Source organism: Vicugna pacos, chromosome 8, assembly GCF_048564905.1.
Source record: "Vicugna pacos chromosome 8, VicPac4, whole genome shotgun sequence".
NCBI classification, from domain to species: domain Eukaryota; kingdom Metazoa; phylum Chordata; class Mammalia; order Artiodactyla; family Camelidae; genus Vicugna; species Vicugna pacos.
Window position 1 is genome coordinate 50,034,371 of NC_132994.1, and position 21,108 is coordinate 50,055,478.

Below are 21,108 nucleotides of genomic sequence, written 5' to 3' on the forward strand. Positions count from 1 at the left end.
CATGTCATGAAATGAGCTAGAAAGTGTCCTCTCTCTATTTTCTAGAAAAATTTGTATAAGTTACCATTTAAATATTCCTTTAAATTGATAGAATTCCCAAAATAAACTGCCTTGGCTTGTGGCTTCTGGGGGTGAATTTTTCTCTTTAACACAACCGTTTCTTTTTCTTTAATACTCATTTGTCTATTCAAATTTTCTGTTTCTTTCTGGGCTCATTTCTGGCATTTTATTTTTCTTCAGAAATGTGTATATTTTATGATGATTTTCAATTTTATCAGCATATAGTTATTTACTTTTTATTATAATCCCTATATAATTATAATGTAAAAAATTAGTAAATATAGTTATTTACTTTTAAAAAGTCATTTTAAAACTTTTTTATCCATGGTTTCCTCAACTTAACTTATTCTGTAATTTGTTTAACTTTTTCTTAAAGTCTTGCCTGGGTCTATGTGTTTTAATCAATCTTTTCAAAGAGCTATTTTTATTATTCTACATGATTTTTTATTTCACTTCTTTCTATCCTTATCTTTACTTTTTCTTTCTTATTTCCTTGACTTTGCACTACTGCTTTTTCTCATTGCATTATTGAATGCTTAGCTCGTTTTAAAAGAAATTTTTTATTTCCTGATAAATATGCACAAAGTAATAAATTTCTCTTACATTGTTTCATCTGTACCACACAATTCATGACAATTGTGTTTTCATCCTCATTCAGTTTTAAATATCTTGCAATAGCCTTTATGAATTCCTTTTACAAAAGAGCTATATAGTGATATACTTTGTAAGTGACATAATTGAGGATTTTCTAAATAATCCATTTACTTTCTAATTTTATTCAAATTATTGCCAGAGAATATAGTCTGTATTATTTTGGAATTTATTGATGTTTCTTTTGTTCCCTGGTACTTGGGGAGAGCCTACAAATTTTCTGTGTATGCTCGCAGTTTATTATTCTATTTATTGGATATAATACCTTCTTGTGTTTCTAGTATCCTGTTACATAGCTGGTTTCTGCTTATTAGGAACTGAATTATTCATAAATTCAGATCTTTGTATCTCTGTGATGGGAGCGGGAACACATGAAAAATTCCTAACTAAAATTGGTGATTATTTTTCCCTGCTATTTTGTCAGTTATTATTTTTCTGTGTGTCTGGTTATAGTGTTCTGTGCATATGTATTCATGATAATAATACCTCCCTATTCTATTGTTCTTATTCTTTTTCATTTTTAGCAGTATAAAACCATACGTTGTTCCTCATAACATTATTTTTTGTCTTTAATTCTGTTACATCAGACAACAACTCATGTACTCCAGTTTTCTTTTGTCTGGCATCTCATCTTCTCTTCTTCAATTTTCAAATTTTATTTACACTTTTGGTTGAATTATGTTCTTTGAACACAACATATCGCCTAATCTGGCTGTCTAATAGATCATTGGTACATTTTATCAAATATTTAAGAAATAAATAACATCAATTCTATATGATTTCCTCTAGAAAATAGTAGAGAAGGGAACAGTTTCCAACTCATTTTAAGAAGCCAGAATTACCATGATGGCAAACCAGACAAAAGTATTATAAAGAAGAACACAATAGACCCATAGCCTTAATCAACATAGACACAAAAATCCTCCACAAAATGTTAGCAAATCAAATCTAGCAGAGTATAGAAAGGACTATACTTCACAACCGTTCATATCTTAGGAATCCAAGGCTGGTTTCAAAGTTTGAAAAATTAACATAATTCACCGTATTAACAGACTAAAGAAGTAATACTATATGATCATCTCCTCAGATAGTAGAAAAAGCATTTGACAAAAAAATCAACATTCCATGCCAGTTGAATTACTTTTACCAGTGTCCAGAGACTTCTGCCATGAGTGAACAAGTGTCTCTCTCTCTCCCTTCAGGTCCTCTGTCTCCTTAAATTTTGCGCTACTTGGTTGCCCTGTGACCTCGGCTCTCTGATGGTTCAGGGAGGGTCATAAACTTGCAGTTCGCTCAGGTTTGTGCTGTTGGGGGCGTTGCTACTGTGATATACAATGGTGAGAGCGGTGCCTCTTCCAGCTCCCTCTACCCGAAGCAGAAACTAGAGGTGATAACAACCATTTTTTATTTCTAATATTTCTAATATATTCTTTTTCACATCTACCAGAGCTTGTTTTCTTTCTGATGATTTTGATTCAAACTTTCTTACATTAAAATAGAAGTTACAGACTTCTGTTTCCAGATGATGGAATTGACATACTTTTCTCTATTCTTGCTGCTACGCACAGCTAAAATCCCCAGATATTATATATAAAACAAATGTAACACAACTCTAAAAAGGGGAGGGAAGAGGGCAGATTGGCTAGAGACCTTGAAATACGAGGAACAACAGAGCAGTGAGTTCCCTGGGTTTTCTTTTTGCCTCAAATATATCAGACTCGGAGCTGAAGAAGCTGGGAGCCCAGATACCATCAGGTGTGGACAAAAAAGAGTCCCAAGAAAAGCCTGCTCTCTCTAGCCAAAGGACCAGAAAATGGGAAGCCTGGCAAGACAGAACACTGTTGGGCTTTTCTCCAGCCAAACACCGTAGGAAAAACTGGCTCTCCCCCGTTCATGCCAGCGAAGGCCGAGTGGGGAGCTTTGACTTCCACCTCCCCCAGGCTACAATGAGGTGCCCCACACCACACTGGGATAGAGTCAGAGAAGCAGGGATCATTGTCACAGGGTGGTAATGACGTCTGTCCCTGTAGCATCAGCGGAGACCATGTGGGAAGCCTGGACTTTAACCCCCACCTGGCAGTAAGGAGGTGTCCCTCCTCCTCTCACTGGGGTAATAGTGGGAGAGATCTAGTGGAAAGTCAGGATCTTCATCACCTCTCAGCAAAGATGAGGCTACAACCCCTTTCCTGACTTGCTACTGAAGCAAGATCCAGAAAGAGAAAGTTGACAGAATGGACCCCATCAAAATTAAAATTTTTTATCTGTTAAAAACCATGTGAAGAGAATGAAAAGTCAAGTTAAAGACTGGGAGAATATTTTGCAAAACACCTTTCCAACAAAGGATTAGTATCTAGAATACATAGAGAATCCTCAAGACTCAACAGTGAAAAAGCAAGCAATATCATTAGACAATGAGCAAGGGATACGGACAGACATTTTATTGCATAGCACATACAGACAGTAATAAGCACATAGAAAGCCACTGAAAAAATGCAAATTAAAACTACAATGAGATATCACTATACTTCTATCAGAATGGCTAAAATCAAAAAAAAAGTGACAACATCAAATGCTGATGAAGATGTAGATAAAGTGGATCACTTATACATTGCTAATGGGAATGTGAAATGTTACAGACACTCTGGAAAATTCTTTAGTAGTTTCCTAAAAACCAGGCATACAACTACTTCATTATTCAGGAATTGTATACCAGGGCATTTATTCTAGAAAAATAAAGAACTCTTTTTTATTTTTGCTCCCACCAAAACCTAGACATGAATGTTCATAGCAGCTTTATTTGTAAGAATCGTAAACTGAAAACCACCAGATGCCCTGCAGGAGAGGAATGGTTAAACTGTGGTGCAGCCGCATCATGGAATTCTATTCGGCAATAAACAGGAACCGACTATTCATCAATGCAGCAACCAGGATGACTTTCATAAGAATTATGCTGAATGATAAAAGCCAGTCCCAAAAGATTAAATACTGTATGATTCCATTTATATAACATTCTTGCAATGACAAAATTGTAGAATACAGAACAAATTAGTGGTTGATAGGGGTTAGGATCTTGGGAAGGGATTGGATGTTGCTATAAAAGGGCAACAAGAGGAGTCTTGGTTGGTGGAAATATTCTGCATCTGATTATATCAATGGCAATGTTCTGCTTGTGACACTGTACTATGGTTTTGGCAAGATGTCAACATTGGGGGACACTGGGTAAAGGGTACATGGGATCTCTCTGTATCATTTTTTAACAATTGTATTTACCATCAGCTCAAAACAAAAGGTTTAATTCAAAAATAGAAGTTGTATATTCTTTATCTCTTGAAGCATCCTAAGCACATTTAATACTGCATGTATCGAATTCACATTTTCTTTTGTTGTTAGTGTTCCTTCTCGTTTTATTTTTTCATGTATTTGGAATTTTGTTGTATATGTTTATGTGAAAAATCTCCATCCTCCCTTCCTACGTCCCTCCCTCTTTTCCTCTCTCTCTCTTCTTTTCTCTTCCTGTCTCCTCACTGACAACTGCCCCTCCCCCAACAACATACATAAATCTGGGCTCATTCTTCCCTGCCTGGAAGTTTGTTGTTGTTGTTTTTATCTTTTCCACACAGGATCTTGGGGGTCCTAATCCAAAACAAGGACTCATAATGATGTTTTGAGATTCCTATGTTGTGATGATACTGGGGACATTGCAAATGCAAACACTGAACCTGCAGATGGATTGCTTTAGTTCATGGCCATGAAGTCATGGCTTGTTCCAACTGCTTCCCTACGTCTTCAGCTTCACATAAAAGCTGAAGAGTCATGGCACATTTTATCAGCATTTATTTGTTTTCGTTTCATGGGTCATAGAGCTGTAGGTGAGCCCGTGGCTTCCACAGCAAGTCTCTCTCTAATCCCTCATCTTGCGAGGACTCTGGCTCCCTTGCCTGCCTGGTATGGAACTCCAGGACACTGCTGCTGGCTTCTGGAACCAGATCCCAGAGTATCAGTGGCTTCAGCCCCATTTATATATTCACTCCTGGGTGGTTTCTGGTTCATGCAAATGTTCATCTTGTTTTTGAGCCTGAATATATATCCTTGGTTTTCTAGTTTACCCATCATTGCGCTCAGTGTCTAGCATAAGCTCAATGTGTAAACTCAGCTGTACTCTCTTGACCTGAAGCATGACCATAGGAATTTGCTTTTCACCTGCATTTTTATTTGACATGAATTGATGATCTTAGTGAGTGGAAGAAAAATAGCTACCAAATAAAAGAAGGAACAATTCATGTCATATCATCCCCTGGTAAAGAGAGTGTGTCAAGTGTTTTAATTCATTATATTTATTAAAACTTTCTGTGTAATAGGGTTTTCTAATACTTTAAGGGTATTTTCTAGGGATACTCATATTTTTTTAACATTTTAATAATGTGTTCTAAGGTATGAAAGATTCACAAAATTAATGTCTTATCAAAACCACTCACAGCGGTCTGCCAAGCTTACAACATATTTCATTTCTCCTACCCATGAACAGCCAATAAATTACTACCAACTCAGGTGAACAAGCATGCCAAAAAATGAAACGGCAGTGAAAAGCAGCCCATCCATGACCACATAAGACACCAAAGGTAGTCCGACCACAGCAGCAAAAGTTTAACACGCCTACAAGCTCCACACACATTTCATCCCTGATCCACATTTTAAAGGGAATGGTGATGAAATTGTGCAGAAGAACTTGGGGAAATGAACTGCTGGTTTTGCAGGGTATCACCTATTAGCACCAATAATGATAAATGGAGAATTCTGTCACGTTTTCCTCCTCATTTCTATTTCTCTCAAGTTACACATCCTTAGCTAAGAACAATAATACACCTAGATAATGATCTCCCCCGCCTACCCCTCGATACATTGCATCATCTAGTTTGTGTCTGTACTGCATGGAGAGACGATTTGGCACTTTTTCAGTTCTCGTAATAAGAGGGGACAGCCAACCCAGATAACTCGGGACGAATGTTCCACTGGAGCCCTGAAGCATCTTGCTTGTTATCCGTATTAATCACATGAACTATATCATCGCCAAGTTCCATTTTGTTCTTCGTGATGCTGAGGCAATCTTAACGTTGTATCATTATTCTGTGTAAATTCAGTTTTACTCATTTAGATTGCCACAGCACAAGGTAAGCACCATTCACTTAAAGAACTGGCAGAGTCAGAAACTGAACATATCTCTTGAGGGTATGGGTTCCACATCTTATGCATTAATACCCAAGTTTAATATTAAATCATACTGACCAAATCAATAAAAACACAGGAATTGAGATAAGTTGTTTTAAGACATATCTCATTAATTCACAGTCTCTCAACATCAATACTATTGACGTTTTGGGTTAGATAATTGTCTCAGGAGCTGTGCTCTGCATTGCAGAATGTTTAGCAGCATCCCTGGGCTCTGCCTTCCAGATGCCAGTAGCCACCCAGCATCCCAAGTTAGTTAGGATAATCCAGTATGTCTTCAGACATTCCCAAATGTCCTCTAGGGGAAAAACTGACCCCTTCCCCATTAAGAACCATTTCTTAAACTTGATACTTTGCCAGGACACTGGTGTTTTTCCCCTTCCAACCGTCTGGTTCACTGTTATGAATATGACCTTAGCATTTGTCTATGGAGACCCAGCCGTTAATGACATTCCCTTTCTTTTTCCCCTATTCTACAAATGGATAATGAATGTTATGAATTAAAAACTGAGAAGTTAACCTATTAATAGCAGTTCTGGTCTATTTTCTCACCCCACCCTCAGTTATCCTCTGACAACAAAATAAGAACTAGCATTTGCCCAAGATTAAGAGGGCAATTTAAAACACTCAGCAAATACCGCATTCCATGCTCTTCCAGCTTTAAAGCTATTTATGGAGAGTGGAAAACCAAGTTTAGATTGACACCCCAATCTCCTTAATGACTAGACCTTCATTGATGCTATATTTGAAATAAGAATAATATGAATTTTGTGACCAGTTTACTTAAGACAGTTACATGTCAAGAGCCTCTTGAGGCATATAAATCTCAATGATGTTAGTAAGTTAATGCACAAGTGATCTGTTTAGAACTCTGTAATTCTTTACATATCTAAATTACGTAGATGTTTTGGATATGAAATGAATGATTCCAACACACAATGATTTTCTTGACCCTTTGAAAGAGATGGGCTTAGTTTTCAAAAGCAGGTTGATTACTACAGCTTTCACATCAGTCCGAATGCTCTTCTTATATACCATTTTTTAGGCTTATTTTCAAAGATCCTGATAAGCGACAACGTAATTTGCACATCAGTATGCTCAGATGGCCTCTGCAGCTTGTCTCAGGGCTTTGAAGTAATTTTCTGAAGTACGTAGGAAAAGTCCATGAGCACAGTCTCTAAAAACCAACTATGTGTGGATAACAAAGTGAATGAGAAACACTAGCAGAGTTACATGTAAGTCCATAGGAATATGGACCTGTTGGATCGTGTCCATTCTGTGAATATGACAAGAGTTTTATGATTCTCTAAATAAACAGACTTGTTGAAAAGGATAAATATTTAGCCCTGTATGTGAAAAGATAATTCATATCTTTTTTATAGATCTAGAAACATATAAGCATAAGGTTAGAAACAGAGGAAAATAATTATAACAAATACATGGATAGTTATTACTATTACTTCTGTTTTTTATTCTTTTCCTAGAATTTGATGTAAAAAAACAAGTAGGCAGAGGACAGAAAAAGATAACTCACAAACTAAGAAATATAATTAGTAAACAAATTTTTAAATATAGAGCACGCAATCAAACATATAGAAATTAAATCAAGGTGTCATTTTTGTTTTGGGTCTGTTAAATTGGAAACACTATTTTAAGCTTGTAATATCAAATGATGATGACAGCTTCTCTTTAACTTGCATATACTGTTAAGCCATTATTATTTCTTTTGGAAAACAGATTGGGAATTGTTAAGAGAGCAATTTACAATAATGATTCAGTTTTCAAATAGACATTTAATTTGATCTAATTTACTGCACTAAAATTGATCTTGGAGACTATGTTCTTAAAATTAGGATTTTGGAGTTAAAGATTTTTTTTAAACCTTTATCTTTAAAAGATCGGAGCTATTTATTTATTGGGAACTTCACCTAGAAATCTATATTATGGAAACAAAATCTAAGATACAGAAAAACTATATTAATGATAATATAAGTCATCAATGTTTAACAAAAAGAATTTGAGGCAAGCCAGGTTTCCTACAATAGGGAAATGTTTATGTAAGTTACGGAACATCCACTTGATAGAACATACTACAGACCTTAAAGTATGTCAAGTGTATTTGATATGTAGAATATAAAATTGTAATTAAAATGAAAAATCAAAGAAGAATTATTTAGAAGAAAGAGAAAGAGGAAAATAGGAGTGACATCATAGCAAAGATGTATGCCTTCCCGGTGCAGACCACAGATCCGATGATGCAGAAGCAAGATGTATCACAGGAAGGGATTTCAACTATTTAGCATCTGAAAGTCTCATTCTGTTAAAAGCAGACTGATTAAATTTTACTTGCTTTGCTGAGAATCTCAAGACAAGAGGAATGACTCACTCTCCAGTGGGATATAACACAACACATTAAGGGCTTTACATTTTGCAAAGCAAGTTCCTTCACATACATGATCACAGTGTGTCTCTTCAAATTTCAATAGTGAAGAACCATGCAAATCACAGAAGTCTTGGGGATAGGTGGCTAGACCATCTCAGGGGCCACAACAGCCAAAGGGGAAGGCTGGGTATAAAATCATGTTTTGCTAGAGCTTATAAAAGTGGATTTCCAAAAGCTCAGAGTGGACTGTAAGATGAAAGGACATGGATAGAGTGAAAATATAGGATGGTTCAAGAGGTTTGGCGATGCCTTCCACAGAGCTAAATTCTGATCATACAAATTATCACAATGAGGAAGAGCATATGAGGGCTTTTTAAAACCACTGAGGTGGCTCACAGTGGTGGACACACTGAAAAATGGCAAAAGAAGAGACAAAGGCAAGGATAAGAACAAAAGAGTAACAAAAGAATTAGTGAAATTCAATCCTAAAATGACCTGAGGTCTGCTAGAGGGATAAAAAATAGTATTAAACCAAAATATGGAAAGGAGAGGGTCACATCTTGGGTCATGTGGCATAATTTTAACATATAGCAGTTTGAAAACAACATTGTTAACTCCCTCTCTCTCTCTCTTTAAAAAAAATTTTTTTTTCGCTTAGAACTCCATCAAGAAGAATAATTCTTAAATTTAAAGGTAAAATAAAATAGTCAGGAAGGAAGTGAAGCCCAAGGTTTGATAAGAAAGTAATAAAGCATCTTACTACTTTGCTGTGATTTGGAGACCAACCATATAGGCACATGCCCTGGAAGTGTTTCAGAAACACAGGCTCTTGGGATCCGCCCTAGAGCTCTTGAATTAGGATCTACGTCTTAACAAAATCCCCAGGAGATTGATATTTTTAGAAGCACAGGTCTAAACAATGTAAGCCTTCGGACACTGATGAAAAAAAGAACTTACAGCTGTGATTACTTAAACATCGTCAAATCTTTTGGAAACACAGGCGAGAAACCTAGAGATTAGTAAATGTCGCTATTTACCAAGAACTGTACATTCCAAAAAATACAGAATAATAATATTCTATGAATTTATAGAGAGAGAAAGGTATGACATTTTTGGAAAGCAGTTTGGCAACAAATGTGTTTCATTGAGACTCACACCAGCAATCCATTTCTAGGAAGCTATCCTAAGAATGTGGTATAAATTGAAAAACAAAAACTCTTTATGTCCAAAGGTATTCATTACACATTATCTAAAATCTTGAAAAATTGGAAGACCCTAAATGTTCAGCAGTAGAGAAATTATAGTGCATACCAGTGTGCTATTTCAAAGAATTTTTCCTTAATGTAGAAAAATACTTTAACACATATGCTAGAGTGTCAAGTTAGTAAATGAAAGCAAGAATAAAATTGTACACATCATGAAATTCAGAATGATTTTTTCTTCATGCTTTATACTATTTTCTACCAAAAGCATCTTACTTTCCTAATCAGAGAAAAATGAACCTTATTTTTAAATGTATATAGCATATATAGAAAGCCTGAAAATATATCAAGATTATCAGTGATATTTGCCCTCTATGTTCTGATTATGGTTAATTTTATTTTCACATTAAGCTATATTCTACATATATTTATAAATTATAATAAATATTAAATGCTAATATTCATTTATAATCAGAAAATACGCTTGTATAAAGAAAGTCATAAAATTATGCCTAAATTATCCTCAATACTAACAACTGTGTAAGAATTTTTAGATGGGTATTTGAGAGAAATTATCCACATTATTATTCATTATTTACAGTGTGCTTTCATTTCGGCACAGCATTGGGCTCAACAAACACTTGTGCCGTAATGGACACTTAGTAAAGACTGTTACAATCAGAGAGGTACTTAAGGCAAAGGAATTTTTAGCTGATTAAGGGGCCTTATTCAAAAAGCATTGACAAATGAATTCCTGTCAAATTGAAGGGAGGTTTCTGATGTTGATGCCACATGGTTTTACCTTCCTAGACGTTTTCCTTGAATAATGACAGAAGGCAAGTTTAGCTAATAAGGTCATGAAGCAGTACAGGGAAAGCTAGCTTCAATGCTCTGTGATAGAATCAAGATATAAAAATATCTCAAAATCAATGAAATAATACAGAAATGTGTCCTAATATATAGAAAATCTTTCATGTAAAATAAAGGAAGCACTGTAAATCAATTAGGTACAGTTGCTCTGGTCAATAAATGATCCTGGGGAAAATGGCTACTTGGAAGAAAATAACAAATTAGAGTCTTACTCATACCACACCTGTCAATAAATGCTGAACAATTTAAAACAGATTTTAAAAGGCAAATCACAAAATGAAAAAAATTGAAGTGACTATCTGCTTCTGTAACACTTAAAACATTCACAAAGAGAGGATCAATAGATTAATGTCCTAAAAAGTTACAAACCTTAATGTCAAAAACTATCACAAACCTAAAAGGCAAAAAAAGGGAGTAGGGTGGCAGAGGGAGATATGTGCTACAATAGGACATGGGCTGCTGTTCTTAATATATAAAGAGTTCTAAGATACCATTAAGATCCCAACTGGAAAAAAAATAGAAAGTCAGCCAAGGGCACAAATAGGTAATGTATATAAGAAGCAGGAATGACTAAAGAAAAAAGATTTAAACTCACTCCACATCAAAAAAAAAAAAAAAGAAAGAAAATTAGAATGAGTAACCCTGAGTTTTCACACCTAAGGAAAAAAAAGAAGCATAAAAATATAATCAATGTTCCATTATGGGAAAGTGGGGTCAGATAAAGTACCAATGAGAGCATAAATCTCTCATGAAATTTGGCTGTGAAAATTGATGGCAGTTCACTCTTTCCAAAAAACAGTGTATTAGACTTCAAAATGATGATCATCTTTGGCCCAGTAATTTCACTTACAGGGACTTTTCCTAAGGAAATAAGCAGAGATCCAGGCAATACACAAAGTTTTCTCTTAAAAAATAAAATGACAATGAAAAGTGACAAAATTCTATCAATAGGAGAATAGCTAAATATATTATAGTACATGAATACCATTTTATTATTCAGATATTAAAAATTATTTCAAATAATTTTAGTAAATATGACAATATGTTACTTATAACACTTAAGAGAATAAAATAGGACAAAACTCCATATATGATGTTATAATCTCATGCAATATATTTATAAATACAAAAAAAAAGAGAGAATCAAATTTCTTTGGATTATATGGTTATATTTTATTCTTGAGAAATTTTGGAATTTTCTGTAAGAATATCTTCTAAAATTAAAAAAAGACTAGTAAAACACAAAAATAGCAACGAATATTTAACACTTACTAAGAGACTACAGTGGTTTAGATGAGTATCATTTAATCCTGAAAACAACACTCTCAAGAAGTTATTATCATAAGCCCCTAATAGAGACTCTGCTATAAAGCTTTGATAAAACAAAATTATCTGACTCTTAAAATTTTTGCTTTATTGCTTTATACCTGGAATAGTGCTCAGTACAAGTGTGCTGAATGAATATGTCTAAACCAACTGTATGGAATTCAGTAAAACCTAGGTTTAAAAAAATTAAGCAAGGAGGACAGGGCGAGAGAGACCCGGCTTAGCAGCACTTTGCTCTCAGTTAGCCTTGGGTACCTCGGAAAGAATGACGTTCCTTCCATCGGACATGCTGTTTGATCTCCTGACAGCAATGCTGAGGAGGTGAATTTTCCTTGGAGAGAAAACGCATGATTAATTTTCCTCTACCTTTGAAATCACTTTAAAAACTGTTTAAACGCTGGAATCGAGATCTCACTTACTATCTGCAGTTTCACATTACACAATCTCCGTTAACCTCAGAGCCAAAGGCTTCTTTTTTCCCTTTGAATTTTTCCATTCAAAGAAGTTTTCCTTAGAAGCAGGTTGAAAACTCTTAATTCTTTTCCAAGAACAAGAGAGACAAAAAGACACTGACTGGCTGAATTCCACATCTAGTCCTGAAGCTTTGTCTGTAGAGAGAAGAGGGAATAATTTTCTCTCAATGTCCAAAAAAGAATGCTATACTCTTAAGCATCCCTGCCACCTGGAGAGGAGGCATATGTGTGGCAGTTATAAATCGCAAGCTCTGAGAAACAGGAACTATCCCTTGGTCCATTTTCCATAAATCAACTTCATTTTTGACGCTGAGACCTCATACTTCATGCTGGCAGGATACGAGCCACTTCTCCCTGACCTGGTGAGTGTATTAAGTTCTGGACGGTAGCTTGCAGGGCAGTACAGTGCACCGCATACTGATTCAGTTATAATCATATATATTCTTTTTCAAAATGTTTTCCGTTACAAGTTGTTACAAGCTATTGAATATAGTTCCCTGTGGCACAGGAAACTTACTTGCATCTTGACACAAGTCAGGAACTCTTATAGACATTTCCTTCGTGCCCTGTCTCAAAACTCCTTTTCACAAGAATGCTCAAACAGTCCCACATGCCTCAGTCCCGAGGAGGCAAAGTGGGCAATACAAGAGGAGAGATAATTCAGTCCCTTGAGTGACAGAGATGGTTTGGGTTTAAAGTCTGGTTGTAGTATTAATTGCACATCATATACGGCAGAGTGGAAGGGACATTAACTCTGCCCAGCTTCCCCACAGGTATCTAAACGCAGGGACCTGTGAGCCATTACAGCAGCCCCAGCAAACACACACAAGCGGAGAATACTCCCGAAGGCATCATTTTCATATGCACAAGATGTGAACTAGCATTTTAAAACAACTTTTTAAAGTATGGAAGTAATAGAGGCTGTATGCTTGTTGGAACAGTTTAAACAATATGAAAGTGTTAAAAACAGAAGCTTCTCCCTATTCCAATCCCGTCCTCCTGAGGTAACTTACAGTAACCTATAACAAGTTTTTTTTTTATACTCAAATAATCATATATAAACATACAGAGAGAAAAAAATTAAGATGGAATCATACCTCACATATTATTGTTTGACTTGTGGGCTCTTTTAGATATACTTCACTTAGCAGCAAAGTATTTCAGAATATGGATATATCATAATTTATTTATCCTATGACCTATGGGTGAATATTTAGCTTGTTTCCATTTTTTTTATTGTGGCAAGCAAAGAATCAATAAACATTCTTGTACAAATATTATTACATATTTTTGTTCTTATTTCTATCATAAATATTTCTAGAAGTGGGTAAGAAGTTATGCACATTTTAATTTTAATATATTAAGCAAGAATTACTTTCCAAAACTGCTATGTATAAGTTAATAATCTCACTAAGCACATATGAGAATAACCATTTTCCCAACATCCTTGCCAGTACTAGATAATATCAGTCTTTTTGCCAATCTAATGAATTATAAATGGTAAGGAATTTTTTTAAATTTAGGTTTCCCTGACTTCTAGTTTGGCAAGTATTTTTTAATATATTTATTGTTTTTTAATATAATATGCAGTTTATTTGCAATTCCTTTTCTGTGAATTGCCTTATTTATATTTTTTACCCAGTTTTATATTTTTACTAGCTTTTTATTAATTTCTGGAAGGAACTTTTAACCATAGGGATTTTCTTCTTTTTTCAAAAAATGCTTTTTCTCAGTCTATCTGAATTTAATTTTTATATAATCTTTTACCATATAGAAATTGCAAAATTTTATGTAGAAGAAAATCTATCAATTTGTTTCCCTTTGGTTAGTGAGTTTTTTCTCTTAGGAAAGGTATGCCCAATCTAGAATCCTAAATATTCTTCTGTATTTTTTGTTTTCAGTGCTTGCCTAGATTTATGCTACATTTAGTTTATAATTCAAGGGGAAGTTCCTTTATATGTGGTGTGAGGTAGAGCTCTAGATTTATTTTCTTCCAAATTACCCAACAATATTTACTGAGCTTATCTGCTTACTTTCCTTTGGCTTGTGTTTATTCTCCATTTATATTTAATAGAATGAGTGTTATAAATGGGCTAACCACAAATATGTTTTGTTTGGTTCACATTTACTTTTCTGTTCTATCATTTTCCTTTCTCTCTCTCCTCCCTAAATTCCCTCCCTTTTTCTTATTTCTTATTTCACTTTTCTTCTAAGTTCTGAATTACCTGATCCTGGCATCTATTCCCCAGTTCTCCTGAGTCTCCTAAATCTCTGTTGTCTTACAACAAAATCTTTCTCACCTTTATCTCTCTGCTTGGTCCCTGAAGGCATCTGCTTGTTCACTCTTTGACATTGATTTTTACAAGTTTCATCTTCTTGGTTGATCTTAGATAAATTGTAATTTTGTTTTTTTATTTCTTTTTTCTCCCAGAAGTTAGTTATAAACATATTTTAAATTTCTGTTTATGTTTTTAAATTGCTTTATAGTTTTATTATGTTTTATCAGAGAATGTCCTTGTAAAATTCCTAACTTAAGGAATGCCATAAAGTTTTCTTTCTGGGTCAGTATATAGTTGACTTTTGTGAATGCTTCATGGGCGTACGAGAAAAATGTGTTTTTTTGTGTGTGTTTATAGGATATAAAATTCTATAGATAACTTTACACTGATTATGTTTACTTTAGTATATTTGTTGAAATTCTCCATTACCTTATATATTTTTGGCTACATGGTTTATCAAGTTCTGCAAGAGACTATTAAGTCTTGGGCTATTGTTTTGATTTTTATAAAAATCTTTATTTTTCTCAGAGTTTTGACATTATGTATTTCACAGCTTTATTGTTTGGTATATAAAGTTGCATAACTGTCAGAGCTTCTCTCTGGGTGTATGTGTCATGATACAGTACACTTCTGACCAGTTTAAGACTTACGGTTGTACATTATGCTTTAGTTAATACTAATATTGCCACTTTTTAATTTTTGTTTTGTTTTCATGTTCCTGATTTTGTTGCAAACGTCTGTTTCTTCATTTAAAAATATTCCTTGGTACTTTTATTTTAGATATTAACTTTTGGGCTTTAAGTTACTCTGAGATTACTTCCCTGGCTGTGTTGTTGAGATGGTTTAATGATATATGACATGCAATAGAATGTAAAAGTGCCTTCAGTTATGTGAAGGAAATCAGCGCTCAGTGAATGTTCATTTCCTATATTATTTCTTTATTTCCTTTCTCAGAGCTCCATCAAGGGTAAGGGTATATCATCAGGACTGTGATATTATAAGGAAACTATAAGCTACTAAACTGTGTTGCAACTGGCCCATTTGGGGTGATGCTGTACTATGGAGTACTGGAAGTCTTAAACAGGGGGAGTTGTTGAGCAAGACTTTGTTGGTGCTTTTCTTTTGGTATCCAGGATACTGATGTTTTGTTTCTAGACAGTGAGATTCTGTAGATGTATCCCTCACAGATATTCCCATAGAGCTACACTTGCATATACACCACAACTGTGTCACAAAGTTGCATATTAAAAGGAAAAGAAAATGGAAAAATGCAACAAAAAAATATCTTGAGGGAGAGACTAGTTGGCTGGTTTTTAAGGACATTGTATAGAGATTTCTTGCTTTGTGGTGATGGGGTCATGTGATTAAAGTCCTTTTCAATTCTATTTCTATTTAAAATAGATAACCATAGAGACTGATCCTTAAATTGTAGTGCTAATTAATTCAGTTTTACTATATAATAGTAGAGTACAGAAAAAAGAATCTACAAAATCTGCCTAATTAGAATCTGAGTCAGTTTGTGCAAAAAAAGATTTTTCACTCTAGGAAGAGTCCTTTTTTTGGAACTTACTTTACAACATGCATATTTTATCAGATTGTACGCTCACTGTAATACTCATGCCAGTCATTTCATACCTGCAAGTTACTACTCTCATCTGAAATTTTCTACAAATCATTTCCTCTTCAGTTCAGTTGTTTTCCTAACTCACAAAACAATCATGGAAGGGGTATAAGTACACACCTAGTTCAACCCTCTATTCGTGAGGAAGCAGAGGCCCAGAGAGGTTAAGTAACTTGTTGACTAGCCCAGAGCTAGTCATATAAAGGGCTGGACTGGAAACCATGCCTCTGATTGCCCAGTACATTGATATTTTATTCTAATACTGGCAATGTGGAATGTGTTTTAGAATGTAAATAGGATGTTTTCTTTGTGATTCATGAGGTTATGAGAAGAAGTGTTATGAGAATTGACACAATACGTGTAAAAACAGCACATTACTTAGTACTTACGAAGAAGAAAACAAGGTCCTACTATACAGCACAGGGAACTGTATTCAAAACCCTGTAATGGCCTATAATGAAAAGGAATATGAAAAGGAACATATATATATATATATATATATATATATATATATATATATATCTGAATCAGTATGCTGTACACCAAAAATTAACACAACATTGTAAATTGACTATACTTCAGTTGAAAAAAAAGAAAAAGAAAAAGTGAAAAAAAGCATCTGCAGAGAAGCACCTTTCCGCAGGGGTTTAGGTGTCCCGTCTGCAGCTTAAAAATTAAGTCAGAGTGTCTTCCATGACGGGGGCACAGAGTGAGCTACTTAGCCTTATTATGGAACAGAGGCACAGCTGTGAAAACCTAATGAAGCCCATATTAAAGTGGCTTGAATATCTATGCAGTCCTATGTTTATGCAGTTGGTCCTTGAGATTTCCTCTCCCTGCGAGAATAGCGGTGTGCCTTACACGGCTGGCAGACTGTGTGTCATATAAAGCTGCAACAGGCTGGAGGACCTTTAAAGGAGAACAAGGAGAAGGCCGCCTACATGCACAGTCCAGGGAAGGAAAGCCCTTTGATCTGTGTGATGTGGCAGAAGGGATTATTACAAGCAAATGTGACGCCCTGTTTAGAGTTTCCAGGACAAATTTTACCCTGTACAGAAGCTCTTGGCCATACTCTCTGGATAAGGACACAGCTGTCTTCTCAGTTTAGAGTTACAGGCCCGAGACCAATGACGATATTGCTAACATCACCGCTTCAACATCCCACCCCGTATCTCCTCAGGCCTCCTACCCTGAGCGAGAATTCTAAGATTTAACCACCCATGTGTCCTAAAGACAACGGAAATGAAAACCAAAAGCCATTCTTGTGCTCCTTAGGGATCCTATAAGATGTTGGAATCTTATAAATTAAAGTCTATAAATTGCCTGTAGAAACGTCTAGCCTTCATTGACTCATTTTGCATTCCCAGCAAACTTAGGAGATAGGCCTAGGTCTTCTTCATTTTACAGGTATGGGGAAAAGGTGCAGAAAAAGAACCTGTCTGAGTGATTGAGTTAATAAGGCAGAGCTAGGACATCAGCCCAGGGAGCCTTTCTCTTAACCTAAATCCTCTTAATATATCCACCATATTTGTTTTTATGTCATGACATTGGAGTGGGGTTTTGAAGGAACGTTCTGATAGAGAATCCAGTCCAGCAGTCTGAATTCACACTTCCCAGTCAGTGTCTTCATACAGTGAGGCAGTCACCTCAAGGTTTTGCTGCCTTAATTTCAGTTCCCATAGTGCCTGAGATTTATCCCATCATTTCCTTAAATATACTGCGTAACAGTTGTAGGCTTATTTTCTATTCTCTTACCACAGATAAGGCATTTTGAAGGCAAGGACTGTCATCTCATCTTTGTGTCCCCAGAGATTAGCACTGTGCCTGATAGATACATCATAGGTACTGAATAAATGTTGGCTGAGTCAGTAAAAGAAGGACAGCTCCACGTTAAATTCTTTTAGAACTCTTCATTTTACCAATAATAGAAATGAGGCAGAAATAAGTCAAGTTGCCAAAGACCTACACTCAACATCTGGTAAAATAGACCCAGGACCCCTCGTGTCCAGAATCTGCACCCAGTGCTCTTTTCACTATGAATAACTTAAATCTATGAATGTAAACAGCAGGAAAGAGGGGAATCTGTCTAAGGAGTGAAAAATTCCAGACATTTTCTGTTACCTAGTGACACCAACAGAAAGGTTTCTTTTCAGTTTCATCTCATAAAAACTAAGAACTGTTAGTATCTGACTCACATCAGTGCGGCGACAACTTTTCTGTCTTAGCACCTGGATGAAGCAGGTAGCATTAGCAAGTGCTCCCATTATAGAAGCACTAATGAGGCAATTTGTTAAACCACTATCCCCTTGCAAGCCAAAATCAGACAAACGAGCCAGTCCATTTGAAGGTTTAGGAAAAGAAAAAAATTCTCAGCAGAAATAGGAATGAGGCTCTGCCAGGTACTTATGACATATTCAGCTCATTGGCAGGAAGCACCATGCCTCACCATCATATGGAAGACCCAGGACATCCAGCCTGTCCTGATGGAGAATGCAGTCGTGAGGGCGCCAACAGCCAGGGTGGTTCTGTTTGGGAGGACTCCTCCTTCTAACCCGCTGAGTAACAAGATATGGCCAGTAATGTTTTCAAAGGAATTATAGGGAAATTTTACTGATTCTCATGCTCTGGTAAAATAAGCAACAGGAGAAGAATTTCCTTAATCTGAGATGCAAGTCTTCTATGACCTGATGACCACAAACCCCTCTGCACCCCAGATCGCTCATCATCTTGAGAAATGACACCACCATCTTGTTATTCTTACTCCTAGCTTGCCTGGATGACCTCCTCCCACACTCCCACTTATGAAACCTGTGATGGTTAATTTTATGTGTCAATTTGACTGGGTAAATGGATGCCCAGATAGCTGACAAGACATTATTGCTGGGTGGATCTATGAGAATATTGCAGGAAGGGATTTGAATCAGTAATTTGTGTAAAGAAGATCCAACCTTACCAATGTGGGTGGGCAGCATTCAATTCACTGAGGGCTCAAATGGAATAAAAAGGCAGAGGAAGGGCGTATTCCCTCTCTGCCTTCTTGAGCTGGGATATCCATCTTCTCCTGCCCTCAGACATTTGAGCTCCTGGTTCTTGGACCTTCTGAACGGGACTAATTCAGTTCCATTAGCTAGCCACCACCAAGTGGCTTTCCTGGTTCTCCAGCTTTCAGACAGCAGATAATGGCATACCTCCGCCTTCATAATCACATAAGCCAACTTCCATAATAAATCTCCATATATATATATTATATATATATATATACACACATATGTATATATATATATTATATATATATACACACATATATGTATATGTATATATATATATAATATATATATATAATATATATCTCCTATTGGTTCTGTTTCCCTGGCAAACTTTAATATAAAACCCTCCTCTTGGAAATACTGGAACTTCAACCCTCATTCTACATTCAGCGCTGACCTAGATCACCATTTCAGCAGTCCAGCAACATTGCCCTTAAGCTTCTGCCTTTTGTAATGTTGCTGCACCATTACTGAAGACTCCAAACCCAGGATCAAACAAAGCCAATGAATCTTCTTTGGTCCTATGCCAGAGCAGGGGAGGAAGGCACTTGTGAACTCTCAACTTCCAGAAGCCCTTCAGTGTACCTAGTAGGTGTGTGCTACCGTTGGGGACGTTGTGACGTAAGGAGCATCTTGTCAGGAGAAGGAACATTGTGTGCTGCTGCACATTCCTGTTTATTTTCCTTTTATCATTTTTTTGGAAGAAGGTGCACAATCACTATGCAGTAGGCTTCAGGCTCTCTTGAGTCTGGCCACACCAGTGATGCCTCAGACTCACCAGGGGACAGGAGACAGCCAGTGCTGGGCAGTGCCAACTCGTCTTTTTGCCTCTGGCTACTCTGTGTCTTAGAAAAGACATTTCTGCACACTCAAAAAGCAAATAGTCACATCCCCCCTTTCTCTTTTTCTTAACTCTGCACTGAGGAAATTCTCTGGAAGAGGATGCTAGAAGAGATCCGCCAGCTCCCCCAGACAGATGATTCCAGAACAGAGGATAGGACTCCCTGGTGAAAGTCTCAAGTCTCCAAGTTTTGGCTTTGAATCTAATTCAGAGGCTAAAACTACTATTAGGGGGAGGGTATCGCTCAGTGGTAGACTACATGCTTAGGATGTATGAGGTCCTGGGTTCAATCTCCAGTACCTTCCTTAAAAAAATGCTACTAAACTAAATGGGGTTTTTTTTTTGTCTCTTCTTTTCTAAAATAAGGAAAATAAAATTCAGCCTCTCAAACAGACCAGCAAGAGGTGGATAAAATCAATAATATATATGAGCTGACTTTGGGATTCTGAAAGCACAATGGATCAGGTCATTACTGCGATTATAATGATTCTTGCAGAAAGGTTAAAAAAAAAAACCTTAACTTCTTGAAACCAAAATGGCTTATGAAATTTCACAGAGTGATCATAATCTTTGACATTTGTGAAGAGTTTAACAGAGCACTTTCACATAAATTATGCCACTTAATCCTCACATTGGCATTAAAATATTCATGGTTACTTTTCCCTTTAAAAAAATGAGGAAACTGATTTCCAAAAGGATTAACCAGCTGAGAAAGCTCAGCTGGTTACAAGTGGACATTGACTTTGCCCTTCTGGTCCTCATCTTCTTTTTATAACTCAACTGTTTCAAGAAGTTTGCATAAAAATTTGTATTAAAATCTTTACATTTAATACTTTGTTATTTGTTCAGGACAAAATGCTCCATGGATATATAATATTTTCAGATTCCTTTCATAAAACCAAATTATCCTTGAACAATATTAAAAGATTTCATTCCGATTCATGTATGCATTATGTGGATTAATACTTCCTGCAGAGGTTATTAACTACTATAAAAAAAACGTTTTTACCATTCTCCCACTTAAATAGACTCCTCATCATAGAAATAAAAACAATATATGGAATTAGATGGCAGCTTTAGTAATCACAACTAAAACCAAATGTAAAGACAGAGAGGAAATAAATGATAT